Source organism: Ciconia boyciana, chromosome 3 (genome assembly GCF_034638445.1).
Source record: "Ciconia boyciana chromosome 3, ASM3463844v1, whole genome shotgun sequence".
NCBI classification, from domain to species: domain Eukaryota; kingdom Metazoa; phylum Chordata; class Aves; order Ciconiiformes; family Ciconiidae; genus Ciconia; species Ciconia boyciana.
In genome coordinates, this window is record NC_132936.1 from 70,590,829 (window position 1) to 70,606,679 (window position 15,851).

The 15,851-nt window shown below is 43.1% G+C and overlaps 2 protein-coding genes across 4 annotated transcripts in view; both read right to left on the reverse strand.

Annotated features, from left to right (window-relative positions):
* The window catches only part of TIAM2 (TIAM Rac1 associated GEF 2), a 143,138-nt gene extending 129,448 nt beyond the window's left edge, over positions 1–13,690 (reverse strand). For both annotated transcript variants that reach the window (XM_072856060.1, XM_072856059.1), the window contains exon 1: positions 13,552–13,690. The gene's annotated coding sequence lies outside the window, so the exon portion shown is untranslated. The remainder of the gene's footprint in view (positions 1–13,551) is intronic.
* SCAF8 (SR-related CTD associated factor 8) overlaps positions 11,261–15,851 on the reverse strand; it is a 171,644-nt gene continuing 167,053 nt past the window's right edge. The window contains exons 21-22 of one of the 2 annotated variants that reach the window (XR_012041526.1): positions 13,552–13,708; positions 11,261–11,439 (exon numbers count right to left, since the gene is read on the reverse strand). The gene's annotated coding sequence lies outside the window, so the exon portion shown is untranslated. Of the gene's footprint in view, positions 11,440–13,547; positions 13,709–15,851 lie in introns of those variants that run through there. The other variant, XM_072856062.1, reaches the window with a different exon arrangement.

Below are 15,851 nucleotides of genomic sequence, written 5' to 3' on the forward strand. Positions count from 1 at the left end.
TTCGACACACGGCTGCTCCCTCCGGCCCCTGCCAGCCACCCCACCCGCTCCTCCTCTCCCTGCTTCCTGCTCCGACCGCAGCCTGAGAACAAGTCTCCAAAACCCAACCAGTTACCCACGCGAGGAGACGCAGCAGGTCGGGTCGTGCCCGCTTGGTTCACCTCGAGTAGCTTTCTGCTGCGGGCGCTGGTTTGAAGCCAGCTGCCCAGGAATGCGGGCAGCAAGGGGGGCCGAGCTCCTGGAGGAGGGAAGCTCCTCTGCTGCATGGCCCTGTCCATCGCGCCTGCCTGGTTCCCCTCACACGCTTACCTCGCTGCATCACTTGGCTTTTGCAACCTGGCCTTTAGGATACGGGTAACACTTTCTGCTACAGCTGCGTGCTACAAATCTCTTGTACGAGGAGAAATGAGGACGTCTGAGCCAATGCCTGCGAGACAGCCAGATGGCCGTGCTGTCATCCTGAGGGTTTATGTGGGCTTCTCCCACTCACATCCTTGGACTTCAAGTTCCTCTGCCCACCCCGACTAGCAGGACCATCGACTTCTGTTATATTTCTTTATTCCGTCTGTGCCGTGGCGTCAAAACTAGCTTTGAATAATCTTTGAACAGCTATCTTTTCTTCCACTATAACAGCTTATTAAAGAAAACAAAAGGAAGCAGTGAATATGAACTATATATTACGCAGAGAGAGCACTGATGCTCTGAAATCAGACCATAAATCAAGATCAGTTTCCCCTGCAACATAAAGTTATTTGTAGCTAGCTGCCTCCCTCCCTCCGGAAAGCCTCCCAGCCTAAATGTACCGTGACATCCGAGTTGCCGGTTTTTTGTTGCTCTGAAAATAGAGAGGACAGGCGCAAACACGTCCTAACCACCAGCTGAGAGAAGCAGAGGGACTCCAGAGGTGATGCAAACCGTCATGCAACGGCGGCATATCGGCGAGCGGAGCGAGGTGCTGCCTGCCCAGCTCTGCCTGTGCCCCTCGCACCGATGGCTGCAAAGACTTGAACCTGGGAGAAGGCCACCGTCAGGCCCTTTTCTAAGGGCATTAAGAATGGCTCACCTGAAAGACAACTCTACATGTATTTTAGCACCCCACCTTCCAGGGAGGGTTATCTTCCCACCAGCACAGCCCCTCCAACGGGCTCGCCAGCTGGTGCCAGCGTCACGAGGGAGGTCCCGGGGGGGGACCCCGGGAGGGACCCCCTTTCCTGCAGCTGCTCTAACGGCTCCTGGACGCTATCTGGTGACCCAGGCAGATCCTGGCACCGGCTGCGGCTGCCAACAGGAACCCCACCCCAGACCACTGCTGCTCCCTGACGCGCCCAATACTGCACAGCCCATCTCCAAATGCTCCATTATCTCACCAGAAACATCTGAATGCGTTTTCACATAGGAACTCCACAGCAGCACAAGGTCCGAGAGCCCAGCTCTGCTTCTTAAAGGTGCAAGGAGGGAGATTTGATTTGTAGAACTCGGGTACAGAAACACAAGCCCCATCATCCAATTAAACAGATAAACGCATCATAACATTCTGCAATTATATCCATCTACCATCTTCCTTTCTTTAGCTAGCAATATCCCAACTGTGTATTTGCACATTACATTGCTGAATTTAGGCGATAAACTCCTCTGAATGTGTGACACATTCTTGATCTTTACCAGCAAAACAACAACTCCAACCTGTATCTTTCACACTGGTACAACTGAGAACCAAAGTGAAGTCCGTATTTTCCCATTTGTCTGAAAAGCCCACCCTACAATTAAGTCACAGAATAAAATATCACAGTGCCAACAGGTAGGGAAAAAAAGTGATGAGCTTTGAGAGTAGCTCAAACAAGTTCCTTAAATAAATGGAAATTAATTTACATTTCTTCTCATGCAAATCATCATTTTTGTGTTGTTGGTTTTATTTTTTTCTTTTAGTACATCTTTTTTTTTTTCAGGTGTGCATGAAGGAAGTAGGAATGACACCACGACTAAAAAGATATAAGCACAAAACGAGTCAAATTTTTTAAACAAAACCAAAATATTCTTTGATCTATTAAATGATCAAAGATAATTCTATCTTTCATCAATATTGTTGGAACATTTAGAGAACTACTGTGTTCAATTACTTAAAAGACAGACATAGGCAATTTGAAGAAACGAAAAAGGAAGGACAACCCTCTTTTCTAAAGAGAACAAAAAATGGAAAGCAGAATATTCTTTCAGTATATAAAAGGCCATTATAAAGAGATTTGGGATCAGCTGTTGGCCAGCCTCATCAAGAATAGATGAGAAATAAATCAGCTTGATTTTCAGTGAGGAAATCTTTGTATAGATGTCAGGGAAAGCTTTCTAAGTGTAAGGACATCTAAGACCAAGCTACTTCAGGAAGATTACATATACAGACGAATTAGCAAAAAAAAGGCAACGTGGGAGGGAAATGACGTATTATCCCTTACAATGGTGCTAAAAGCCTCCAGTAACTGACTGTGCCAAAATGAAACAAAAAATGGTTGTTGTAAGTGTCAGCAGGTTAGATCCATTTTTACAGGAAATAGGCAAAAGCAATTATTTCCAAATAAATAACGCACAGCTTACAACTAATGGCTTTGAAACTTTTTAATACTGTATTTGCTTGAAAACAGCCCTTTCAGATTTAGACTACATTTTGGGAAAAATCGTAGTACAAATTTTCCATCCACTCCTTGCAGAAGTGTTTGGAAAAAAACATTCACTAGCTGACAGTACAGTTCTGCACTTTTTTTTTTTGTAATGAAAGCTGATCTTCATGACAAAGTCAGTTTTCTGCATGACATACCGAATATTTTGTTACTTTTTAGCCAAAAACTAATCTACCACTTTGCAGTGTAACACTTGCTCTTTTCTTTCCACAGTCTAGACAGAAGCAGTGACTCTAACTACGGTTTCCAAACCCTTTCAGTTATAAAAACTCGGTTTTAAAATTTCACATTTTAACTAATGACATGGTTCTGACCAGGACTGTCAATAACCATAACTGTTTGTTGCAGGAGGCAACGCTCAGCACTACAATCAGGTTGCCATCTCTGTGCCAGGAGGGCAAATCTTCCTCAAAGTTGCCAAGGGCAGGGGGAGAAAGAAAAAACCAGCAGTGGATGAATGCTGACCCAGATCTCATTGATGGTAAAAACCCCACAGTGTTCAGTGATGCCAACACTTTGTCTAAGGAAATTATTACAATTTTCTGCTAACGTAAATAGTTCAAAAGTCAGGCTGTTTACTGCTGAATGCCACCTGCTACTGCCTGGCAAAGCATGTTCAAACAATTACACAGGGAATATTACCCTAACGAATAGGGCTTTTTATTTACAAATACAGAAGTGCTGTGCTGAAGTGGTATCGTTATCCCCAGTGGAGGGCGGGAGGAAGAGGGGGAACGACAGGGAGAAGAGAGATGGGCACACGGACAAGAGGGCTTCTCCAGGCAGAATGGTGGCCAAGGGATGGATGGGGCTCAGCTGCCCCAAGCTCTATCGCTGCATCTTTTCCTACAGGCTGCACACTTAATTCAGCGGGAAAGGATTTCATGTTGTACGTTGTCTGTCAAAACACATGCAGAAAAGCAGCAGCTGGTAAAGCAACGTATATTGCTTATTTCATCACATTCTGCAAGAACCTGGAAGGGGACATGGTGGGTCAGGCTCACAGGTCCTTAGGACTTAGGACAACTAGTCTCCAGCAGTGACCAGCAGCAGCAGAGGCAAAGCAAGGTTTGGGGGGATTTACAGAAACACAGTAATCATGAAGCAGTCTATCAAGGACTGCAGCCTATTTTCTTTTTTTAAAACAAAAATATGTGGATGAATGTTTCTTTAGAAAGAAAAAAACTTCAGTTACGCAATCTGTGTTGTTCAGGTAATCAAACTAGATGATCACAGTGATCGCTTCTGGCCTTGCAAGACATTAATTTTAAAAAACTGTCAAATGTCAGCTTCATTCTCTGTGTTTTTCCCCATGAAGTCCAAAGAACTTAGGAAACCCACCCCTCATCTCCTGGATTTTACTATAAATCTCCCTTTACTGATTCTACAAAAGCTTTGGAAATCAAATATCTTTTCATTTCCAACTTCTGTGAATAATCAAAACTTTGTTCAACACTATGGCTTTTATTCCAACATACATAAATAGCTTCTTAACTTGCACAAAACCTGAAACCACTTTAATCAATCGGTTATATATAGTCTGGATAAATACTGATTTTGAGATTCTGGGTATACAGCCAATCCTGTGCTATTTGCTAATACTTTGATCTAAATGCACATTATTTTAAGAAGAAATGAAAAATATTCTGGGAAGAACAAAGCCAACAGTAAAGAAATTACAGCCTGTAAAAGCTAGAGGATATGTACATTAGCTAAAAACGCAACTTGTTCCAAAAGCATTTCAGAAGACAGAAATACATTTAGACTTATCACAAAATGAGACACAAATATCCATAAATTTGTTATTTTGCTACTCCCACAGGAATTCACTCTTGATTTTCCAGAAATCTACCACTATATTAAGTATATTTAATAGCATTAGTAGACAGCACTAGAGTCTCATTGCATGCGTAACGTAGTGCTCCATTTTCTATGGCAGCATTATAGCGCAGGTGATTTATGTCTATGTAACAGAAAGGGCTATTCTGTAGAAATATCACAGGAAATGACACACAGGAAATAAACCAACACAGACATCTTACAATCATTTCCTAAGCTCTAGCGCAGCAATCTGCTGAGCTCCTGAAACAACCCAGATGCTGCTGACACAAGGAATGAACAAGCACCAAAGGCTTCCCTCTCCCAGCATGGCTTCTGGGTCCTGAGAGGAAAAAAGGATGAACAAGGCAAGAAACTATGGAATAGTTAGTTATTTGCCACCTGGAAATATGCTTTATTGGGTATTAACTGTTCAGTACTGTCATGGTTCATCTACGGTGGCTATGGACAGATGGGGGGGACCTGCAGCGGCTGTGAAAACAAGAAAGCTGAAGATTAATGTGTGGTGAGCGCTCAAGTAATGGCTGGGGGAAAAGTGGCCACATGGAAAAAAAAGGCACAGTAAGCCTCATGCCAGAGCTTTCTCCTCTTCTCCTTGTCTGTCTCCCTCATGGAAGGGGACTTATAAGAAAGATGGGAATAGACTTGTTAGTAGGGCCTGTAGCGATAGGACAAGGGCTAATGGTTTGAAACTAAAGTATGGTAGATTCAGACTAGATGTAGGGAAGAAATTTGTTACAATGAGAGTGGTGAAATACCAGAACAGGTTGCCCAGAGAGTTGCCCCATCCCTGAAAACATTCAAGGTCAGGTTGGACGAGGCTTTGAGCAACCTGATCTAGTTGAAGATGTCCCTGCTCACGGCAGGGGGGTTGGACTAGATGACCTTTAAAGGTCCTTTACAACCCAAACCATTCTATGATTCTGTGAACTATCCCCAGTTCCATTCAGATGCCATCCCATTAGCTCATGTTATTCGAACCCTCAAAAGCACCCATTCCCTTCCCACAAGCTCCTACTGCATCAGGTAGCAGACGAAGTAAAAATTCAGTCCCTGCCCTCAAGAGCACTTAATTCAGGTTACAGCAAGATATCAACAGATGCAAAGAAATAATCATGTTTCAGTCAGGTTTGCCAACGTGCAACAGAAGACCACGTCCTGGAAGCCAGATGAACTCAATAACTTTTTAACATGGATTTTATTAAGGAATGCTAGGACATAGCTCATGAGGGTTTAACTGAATGCACGGTATAGAGAACTGCTGTTCATCTAAGTAAATTTTACCAGTTAAAAATAGGCAGAAAATGAAGAAATATCTCAGCCTACTATCTCATTATTGCTCAATATTCTACTATTCCCACTCACCCTTCATACAGCCTTTTAATGGAAATTAAAATATATGAAAGCCACATATGCAGATATGTATACAATATATTAAAAAAAAAAATATGCATCTGACATCAGTGTCCTACCTAGGCTAAGAATCAATATGAGACATCTTTATACTATTATTTTCTAGGAAAAAAGAGCAGAAGTATTCTGTATGAATTTGAATACACAGATTGAGATTCTGGGTATACAGACATCTACACAAGCAGATTACACTGACACACACTTTAAATGTAATTATTTCTTGCAATTTTTTTCCTTACCCACTAGAGGAATTAGCAGGGCTGTTTCAAGACAGCAATCAGGAGGACATCCATGTCATTCCATGTGCAATTTTACCATTAAGTACATTGAGGTCACATAGCTGGTGAAATACCTAAAGCAATGCCAGCTGAGCAGCAAAGAAATATAAGACTAGTTTTACTACTGTATAACTTAAAAGTCAAAAGATATTGTCAATTTTTGTCTTAAGTGAAAGTTAGTCTGCCAGTAAACACGCCCTTTCCTGGAGACAAAAAAAATGAAGTTTTGAGAAAATCAGTACAAAATTTGCTGTAACTAGGTGAAACTTCCCACTGTAAAAATAAGTATAATTTTCTTCAGGTAACTGAAAAAGATACCTAACACACTCACTATTACCTACAAACCAAGGAACTGTAAAATACACACATGCTGTACACACACTCAAACCATCTTAAAACACCGTGGGTGAAATCTTGGTCCCATTACAGCTGATGGCAAAATTCCCGCTAACTTCAATAGCGACAGAATTTCATCCATTGTGCCAACTCACAAAGCAGAAAAGGGTAAATAAAAAGCTTTGAAATATAAAACTAAAACAATAAATAAGATTGCTTTAATCACCACTTCTGATGCCTTCGATCTTCCATGCAATTTCCCTCTGATATGCCAACAAGCTGAAGGTTCAATGCTTAGGTAGTTGATTTATCGGTCCCTGCGATACAGATTTGGACCATGCCCTGCCCTTTCCACTGTTTCATGCCCAGCAAAACACAACACAGCAGCTCTTACACCAGTCGCATTTTAATAGTGCGGGAAAGGATCCGCAACATTAAAACTCAGTTTTGCAGTGACTCAATCCAGAGCACTGCACTTCCTAAAACTGGAGGGGTTTTGGTTTTGTGTTTTTTAAAGTTAGAGGGAAGTTTCTCAGTGATCAGTGTGCAAGGTCCCTTATCAGCAATGCAGGGAAGTGGGTGGCACCATTTGGTTTCCATTCAAATTCCGCTCTGGTCCCAAATGAAAGAGTTTTGCAATTATATTGTCACCTCCTCAGATATACTGCGGAGACTTCAAAGGAAGAACATTTCTGGAAATCAAATGGCTTGGTAGGTCCAAAGGGAGAAATATACCTAAAGACCAAATGTTTTTCATAAGATACTGGACTCTAACAACTGCTGTTACTCACATACAAACTACCCGCTCACGAGCAACCTAAACAGTAACTGTACCAGTGTACGAAAAGCAGAACTTTCACACAAGACCTTAACGAATGAGCTGAGGCTACATTTACTGGCGCAGCCACCTGAAAACTAAATTCTGCAGCACTGTAGAAACTTCTACCAGATTAGTGTTGCTACAGGAAGTGCACCAAACTCCAGACTATTGAATGATTATGTTTTCTTTTAAAACAAAAAGTATTTTTAATTAGGTTTATAAAAATCCTTACTTTAGCACACCTGTTTTGTTCAGATCCATCGGTAATTATTTTTTAAATGCCAACAACAGGCCAGACAAAAAAGTAAGAAAAAATTCAAGTTATGCAAATGTATGCAACATTAGGACTGGACTAAGCACTAAGTTTGCTTGTAACAACAAATATGGAGAGGCAACATTTTCTTAAATGTTGTCTTTTAGACAGAAGAAAAAAAAAACCCACAAATTTCTTTTTAATATTGTCCACAACGCTTTTATAAGGCATCAAAGGTTGTGCAAGGCACGAGCATGTGAACAAGAAACACTGATTTTGTTGTGAAGTGAGGATACTCAATATCCACTATCCATCATTTTCTTTTCTGGATCTTCTATTTCCAAGATCATTTTGCTAACCTATTTAACATTATCCTGTATTACACAGTCAATGATGTTGAAATATGTCATTCTCCAATATGAAAGTGGGACATGGTTTTTAAGAGATTAGCTCCATATGCAAATTCAGCTGAAGACTGTAGGGAACATTTGATGTACATAATTTTAAGAAGAAAAAAAAAAAGACCTCTGACATATCAGGATAAAAGACAATATTTCAGTAAGGAAGGCAGATTATGCTGTAAGGTTTCACAGGACATTGGAAAGAGGGAGCAGAAATGAGAGCTCATCCTCAGCAGGAGAGTACATCTCTGAGCAGACAAAAAGCAGCAGCCGTCAGAACCTCGAGCAGGGATGTCGGTAACCTGTCGATTGCAGTGGTACGGCTCAGGTGGGAGAACAATGATCTACCCTGACTGACAGTGAGCTCAGTTAAAATGCTTCCTAGAGAAACATAAACACAAATACTCCTCCTGCTCCCATGCTCACGCACAGAGCACCACCATTTGTGCTCAAGAATTGGCATACAGACCAGGGAAAACACGGTGTGATGCCTACCAGGTATCTCCCACGCTACTTACACACACCAACCCCCTGCCACCTCACGTTACAGCAAAGGAGGATGAGCTCTCCGGCACGAAGGACGAGCTCTCCGGCACGAAGGACGAGCTACATCTCGCTGGCCACAGAGCAAGAGCAGGCACACAGGCAGTTATCCCGGCGGGGCTGCCAGTCGGCACCCTGGGAAGTTGCGTTCCCCTTCCCACGGCACACCCCAACAGCTCCACGGGGGAAAGGTGCCACTTTGCTCCTTCATCTCAGTACCTTGCCAGCAGTGCCAGCTTATAGAAGAGTCAAACTGGATATACGTAACAGGGAGAGCTGCCCTGTGGCTGGAGGGTGGCATCATGAAGCTTTGTCAGGCATGCCTAACTTCTCAGTGTCATCTTTAGTAAGGCTGATAATCCCTGCCAACAGTGCAGTCAAGCCGTCAGGCAGTGGAGGACAAGGCTGTGACAGACAACACCGAAGCAATGGGGAAATTGATGTACGGCTAGAAAATAAGGATAGGCAGTAACTACAGCTAGCCAACTTTGGAGATACAAACATTATCTCAACTTGAAGTCTTTATGGCCTTATATATTCCTTCTAGGGTTACACTGCAAAAAAATGCATACACCAGATCGATTATTTAGGAAATCAGTAACTGAGTTTACTGAGTTTATGCGCTGTTGCCTGTCAATAAGAAATTGTTTCCTGAATAGGGAGCTTAACCAGCAGCCCACAAGGCTTCCCTCAGTTTTCTTCCACTTCCTCAGCCCGTTTTGAACCTTTCCTCCTCTAGACTACACTTGAATATCAGTCACAGGGGCTTGCCCAAACAACCACAAAGCTCTTTCTGCCATGTCCCTACCTTGTTTCGCATGAAGTTTGAATGTACACTGTTGTGTACACTGACATTATATGTTATTGAAAGTGTTTTTAAGATTGCTCTGTTCCACGGTTTATGTGAAGGCACTGGTGCATGTCCTTCTCCCCACATTTGATTAGTTTCCCGGTCATTCTATCACAAATTTGGGGCTTTTTTTTCCCCTGGGTCTACAGACTTCTGATTGGCATTTTCTCATCCAATCAATCACATTAGTAAGACTTTCACTTGGAAAGGAGATAAAGAACCAAGCCTTGTTTTTAATTACTTTAACCTAGGAACAATTTGTTTCAAGAGTCTACAAATGGAGTTATGATCGTATCTTAATCAAACATCTGAGTCCACAGTCTTACTGCATATGCAAGTAATTCTGGGTCATAATTAAACAGCTATTAAAGTAAGCACATAGTGACCTACTTATCTCAATTATACATCAGCTTTCCTTCAAAAGAGGCTCTTCTGAAAAATCAAGTGTCCGTCTTCCCCAGGCTACACCACCATTGAGGATCCAGCGTGAACACATACCAAGAGGTACTTCACTCTTACCACCTTCAGTACATCCATACAGAATCACAGAATTGTATAGGTTGGAAAAGACGTTTAAGATCATTGAGTCCAACTGTAAACCTAACACTACCAAGACCACCACTACACCATGTCCGTAAGCACCTCATCCAAACATCTTTTAAATACCTCCAGGGATGGAGACTCAACCACTTCACTGGGCAGCCTGTTCCAATGCTTGATAACCCTTTCAGTGAAGTACAATTTCCTAATATCCAGTCTAAACCTCCCCTGGCGCAACTTGAGGCCATTTCCTCTCGTCCTATCACTTGTTACCTGGGAGAAGAGACGGACACCCGCCTCTCTACAACCTCCTTTCAGGTAGTTGTAGAGAGCGATAAGGTCTCCCCTCAGCCTCCGCTTCTCCAGGCTAAACAACCCCAGTTCCCTCAGCCGCTCCTCATCAGACTTCTGCTCTAGACCTCACGCTAACCAGCTCTCTTCCTAACTCAGGTTTTCGACACCTCACGCATGGGCAAGAAATCACTCTCCAGAGCAACTTGAGAGTCTGTGTGTAGTACGGGCGTGCGTGCTTGTGTTTTCTGAGCGGTGCCCAAAGGCAGAGCAACTCTTTGCAGCCTATGTGCAATGCACAGCAAGGGGGTTCTTCAGCTGCATGAACCAAGAGCCCTCGGATCCAGGGAAGCAGAGCCCACCGCCCTGCAAAGGAAACGATCCACCTGCCTCCTTCCAGCGGGAACTCCAGCCAGCCAGGAAGGGCTTGGTCCTGCAGAGCCCGAGGAAGCACGCCTTGCCAGGTACCTTCTCAGTGTCCAGCACGTGCTGCCCCTTCCAAGCACGCTCTAAGCTGGTAAATCAGCACAGGGCCTGCAGGGTATCAATGCCTTCCTCATGAGATTAAGTTTTAAACCACGTCTGTCTCCAGAACATACTTTGCTGGAATACTTAGTGAAGCCCAAACTGTTATTAACACTAACAGAGTCTGCACAGCTCTGCTTGTACAGGCCAGCTGCTGTAGCAAAATTCAGCTGCAACACAAATGCAGGAACAATCAAACCTGTTACTGCGATTCACCAAGTAATTTCAGGCTGTAAAACTGAACAGATGGCACTTGTGAGCTTTATTCAATATCTTGGACTTTTTAATTAGATTCCTGTTCAACTCAGTCTGCTGGTCTACAGTGGGAGACCCCAGGTTTCAAAGTAACCTTAGGAGTCCCATTGCTCTGTCTGATAGAAACCACTACGTCAGGGAACTGCTGCAGGCACAGCTCCTGCCGCTTCCACCCCAGGAACCGGTCAGCAGGTAATAAACAGAGCAGAATTACAGGGATAGTCCAAAAATGCAGCTACGCCTTAGCGAAAATGCAAATTAATGCTTTAATGCACCACACTGCTTTATAATTTTAGGATGCTCTTGGTATGTTTATCATTAGGAATCTGCCTGCCGTAATTTTCTCTTCCATGTCTTCACATGATTCTCAAATTCATCTTCTGCCACTGACAAACTTGCTCTGGGTTTTCACTGCTTTTTTGAAAGCTGCAGGTGATCACAATCAAAAAGAAACAAAACATACTGACTGTTAAAAAGCTGAAGAACTTGCAAGGCAATAAATAGTGCATCTACCCCACAGCACCGAAACATGGCAAAAACAACCAGCAGGCTCTGGCGGTTGTGGGAGCCAATCCCCCAACAGACATTAGTTTCATTATATTTTAGAATCCGGTCCAATACTTCCTCTTATCAATACAGGTCAAACAAAAACAAACAAACAAACAAAAAAACCGAGCCCCCAACAGGTTGACTAACATGACAAATTAAGACTTTTTATGAGTGCTGCAGTGTATAAAAGTCTCAGTCACACTTTTAACCTGAGGCAAAAGAGCATGGCACAACACACCGGCACAGTAAGCCTAATTGTATCAATTACAATGGCACAGCATCACAGCTGTCCTTTTATCAAAATTAGTTAGAAGTTGACTATTTTGGAGTTGTTTGTTTGTATTACTTTACCTTTTTGAGGAGGGAAAACTCCAAAATTCAGAAGAGCTTCTAGACTGTTGTAATCATGTTCAACATAACACTGATCATTCCTGCAAATCCATTTTCATTTTATAATATATCCTGAATGTATAAGCTAGTATTAAAAATAACCTGTCTGTTTTAGAAAAGAATGGGTCAAATACTCTATTAACCAAAGAACAGCAAATGCAGAGCTCATGCATATTTACTTCTGTGGCACTGGTGCCCCAAGTTCCCTTCAAGTATCAGAACTCTAAAGTCATTACAAAGTGTAGCAATGCTCCATTATATGCTGACTTTGAGAGATGAGTAGGTTACAAAATAAACCGAATATACATATTTTTAAATTTTTTAACTGTTTGAATATCATATAACAATCAACTCTAAGAGTCACCTGCCTGGTGTGTGTCAGTCAGAGAAAAACCTGCAACTTGGAGAGTTCCCTTGTTTATTCAGCACAATTTTGCCCCAAAGTATTTTGTCAGGCAAGAAAAGCAATCCTGTCCTAGCACGGGATGACACTGAAACCCTCTGAAACTGCAGCCCTTGCCAGTGATGTGTTTAAGTTCACGTCAGAAACTCCCGGGGAATGAGGATGAACTGGATGCGTTCAGGTCCAACCCTGCTCCCTAGGATTTTGTGATGTGCAGAACTGCCCATAGGCCTGAACTTCCCAAAAGGTGGCTTTGTCAGGGTTGTGCAGTGGATTCCTGCTACAAAGCCCAAACACGTCTGGATTTTGTGTTAACTAGTAGCATGCATGGTGTAGTAGATAGCACGGTATTGACAACAACGTGGGGTTTCTTCAATTAGTAACAGCAAACAACGCTGAAGCAATTAATAATAATGAAAAGTTGATTAAACACTCTCTCATCACCCTTTTATAAAACATCATGATTAAGTCTTTTAAAATCTCTAAAACAACCCCTTTATTTCACATGACAAAACTAAAGGGGGTGGAGGAAACCCGCCCTCCCATAAGCTCAGTTGCACCAGGTCTTTCAAACCCTCAACCAAAGCGTGCGTCTCTCTCATATGCCATGCATAAGATTTGTGACTACAGCAGAAAGACACCAGAACTAAACTTCAACGCCGCTCTGTCCTTTGGGGACAGTGAGACATCAGGAGCAGGGCATTTCTTTGCCGGTAATTTTCTGTCTAATTCTGGAACGATGCAGTCTACACCAGAAACTGCTCATCCATTCCCTCTCCTTTGATAGACATCTACCACATCATAACACTCTTAATAGCTGGGCAGGAAAAAGCCTAAACCCCTCCCTCTCCCTCCTTAAGTTAAGTATAGAAAACTGCATCTGTGCTATTTACAGATTTGGATGCTTGTCTGGACTGAAGTTTTGTAAATACAACCTATTTTGAAGTCAGAGGCATTAAGAGTTGGATGAACGCCTCGAGAGAAACAATTCAGATAGCCTACATTCCCCCCAGTGCTGGTGTTCACTATTGGTTGACTCTAAAACCGCAAAGGCACCCAGCCAATACGAAACGTTAAGACCCAGGGACTAAAGCAAATTTTAAGCTGGTTGTATCTGGACCTTGGCCTATAACTGTTTCATAATCCAATTTATACATTCAGAAATAAACAAACCAACAAAATAAAAACAAACAAACCTTGCGTAATTTATTTGCTCTCCGCATGCCCTGTTTCCCTCTGCATCCTGGGGTGAAAGCACGGAGGGTGGGTGGGGTGGATTCTCAACACTGCCCTTGCCGCTTCACGAGCTGAAGACTTTTTGCTGGAAGTCTCTATTTTTGTAGCTCTGGCAATCTGAAAAACAAAAACTGTTTTGTTAACACATGTATCCCTAGATACATTAGAAATAATGTATCTGAACCACTGCCAACTACATCATTAACCTCTCCCATGCAAAGCCAACAACTCGCATGCAAAAAAACCAGCTAGAAACATCTCTGCTCAATTCACACCTCGCTTAGGCGTTTTGCGTGGACCGCTCATGCGCAGCAGCTAAAAACTTCTCTCTATATACAAAGGGAAGTTAGAAACCGGTAATGCAACACATTACAAACACATGCTTCAAGAGGAGCTTTTGTTAAGCTGTCCAGGTTTCCATCTGGGAAACGCACAACCAGGAAAGGTGGCTTGAAACAGGCCGGCACCAGCACGGTCCCTTTTCTACAGTGGTGGCACAGCCCGCGAACGGCGCCTGCACCACAACAGGACTGAGACCCATGCAAGAGCACCTTCAGGCCTGTTCCCCTACGTCCTTATTTAAAGCTTCTCGCATCCCAGGCCTGGACAGGCTATCAGATCCCAGCCACGACCACTGCAAAATAGCTGTGCGTCAGCTAGAGAGATCTCCCATGGAAGTTTCCTTGCACCAGCCGAGCCAGGCTCTGGAAAGCCAGCCACGGCTCTTGAGCAGACCGATACAGAGTAACCAGCTCCTCTTTTGCCCACACCACCTGAAAATGGCAAGACAGAAGACATAGCCGCTCTTCTTGTTCAATACAAATACACTGAAGATGGTGTCTAACTGAGCTCCCAAAAGCTGGCAAGGAGAACTTGGTGCTCTACGAAGTCTGTCGTTTTCATGCTGCAAAGTGTCAGGCTGTATTACAATATTTTTTGTGATGTTTAAATTGGCACGGCTGATTTTCAACGGCTTCTTCACGGCACACAGCACCTTGTCATAAAAATATCCTTATTTCTACAACAGTTAAACTGACATACCACAGAATTAAAACTAACACAAGAATTTTATCGTACTCACGCTTCAAAAGGCAGATCTTACTGAAAAGCCTGCTGATGGAGTCAGTATATACAACAAAACAGATTCTCAACTGTTACATGTAAACATGTAAAATAGAAACTAGGGCTTACTCCTCCATCTAAAGCTGTCAAGCATAGAAATAGGGCAACAGAGTACTAGAAGTTTCCTTTTTATAAGATTACTCAGTGAAGTTACAGCAAAGTCCCAAACTGACTTCACCAAAAAAGGCTGCCCCATTAAAATAAAATGCAGACAAAATAGCAAATAATACAAGCTGCAAAACCGCCATAGGAAAGGGACAAATTAACAGTGGGCCAGCAAAGTAAAGAGCAGTATCAGGCTGCAAGCTACACCCAAGAGGAAACGTGAGTAATAAGGTGTAAGTAATATTTTTCTTAGTTGTTACCATAAAACCACTTGTAAAGTTCCAAATGCAAAATAGAGACTTGCTTTGCTGGTGGGGAAGGGTATGTATCTCTCTACACGGAACACGTAGAGCACAGACCACCAAAACCCTCCTCATCGTTGCTGTAAGAGACACAGAGCCAAGCGTGGCAGGGCAGGGCTGCGAGGGCCACGACGATGGCATTCAGATGATGGTGTTCAGATAGCACCGCCGTGACCCACACGTCACAGATCCCTTCTGTCGGAAAGTTCATAGCCCTGCTACCATGCCTGACGTGTACTTTTTGTCATACTTACTTTTCCTACACAATGGCACAGCATGGATCCACTCCTCAAAGAGACACAGCGCTTCCTTCAGCGTGGTACCCAGCTCCTGAACACCAGCAACTAAGACTCAGAAGACTTGGACAGTAGCTTGCTCTCACCCACATGATTGCAAAATCCCTGAGCTGAGAAGTGCCCTTTTTCTTCCCGTGTTCCAGCTCACTGCAGAGAGCTGCTCGGGTATTTTCCCTTTCCTGTTGGAACCACATTTCCAGCTTTTCACAGACGGGGCTTCTTTACTGACGCTTTGATAGACACGGAGTGAGACCTAGTATGATGCTAAATGCAAGGCCCGTGTCAGTATATACACGTAATTTCAGCAATGTAGAGTTAAACTCTGCCCTCATGGCAAACCTGGCTCCCCTGGATTTTTGCTGGCCCATAACTATAGGGGAAATGCAGCTGGCTGTTAGCTAATTACAGCCCAGGTGACCTCACGGTACTAACACC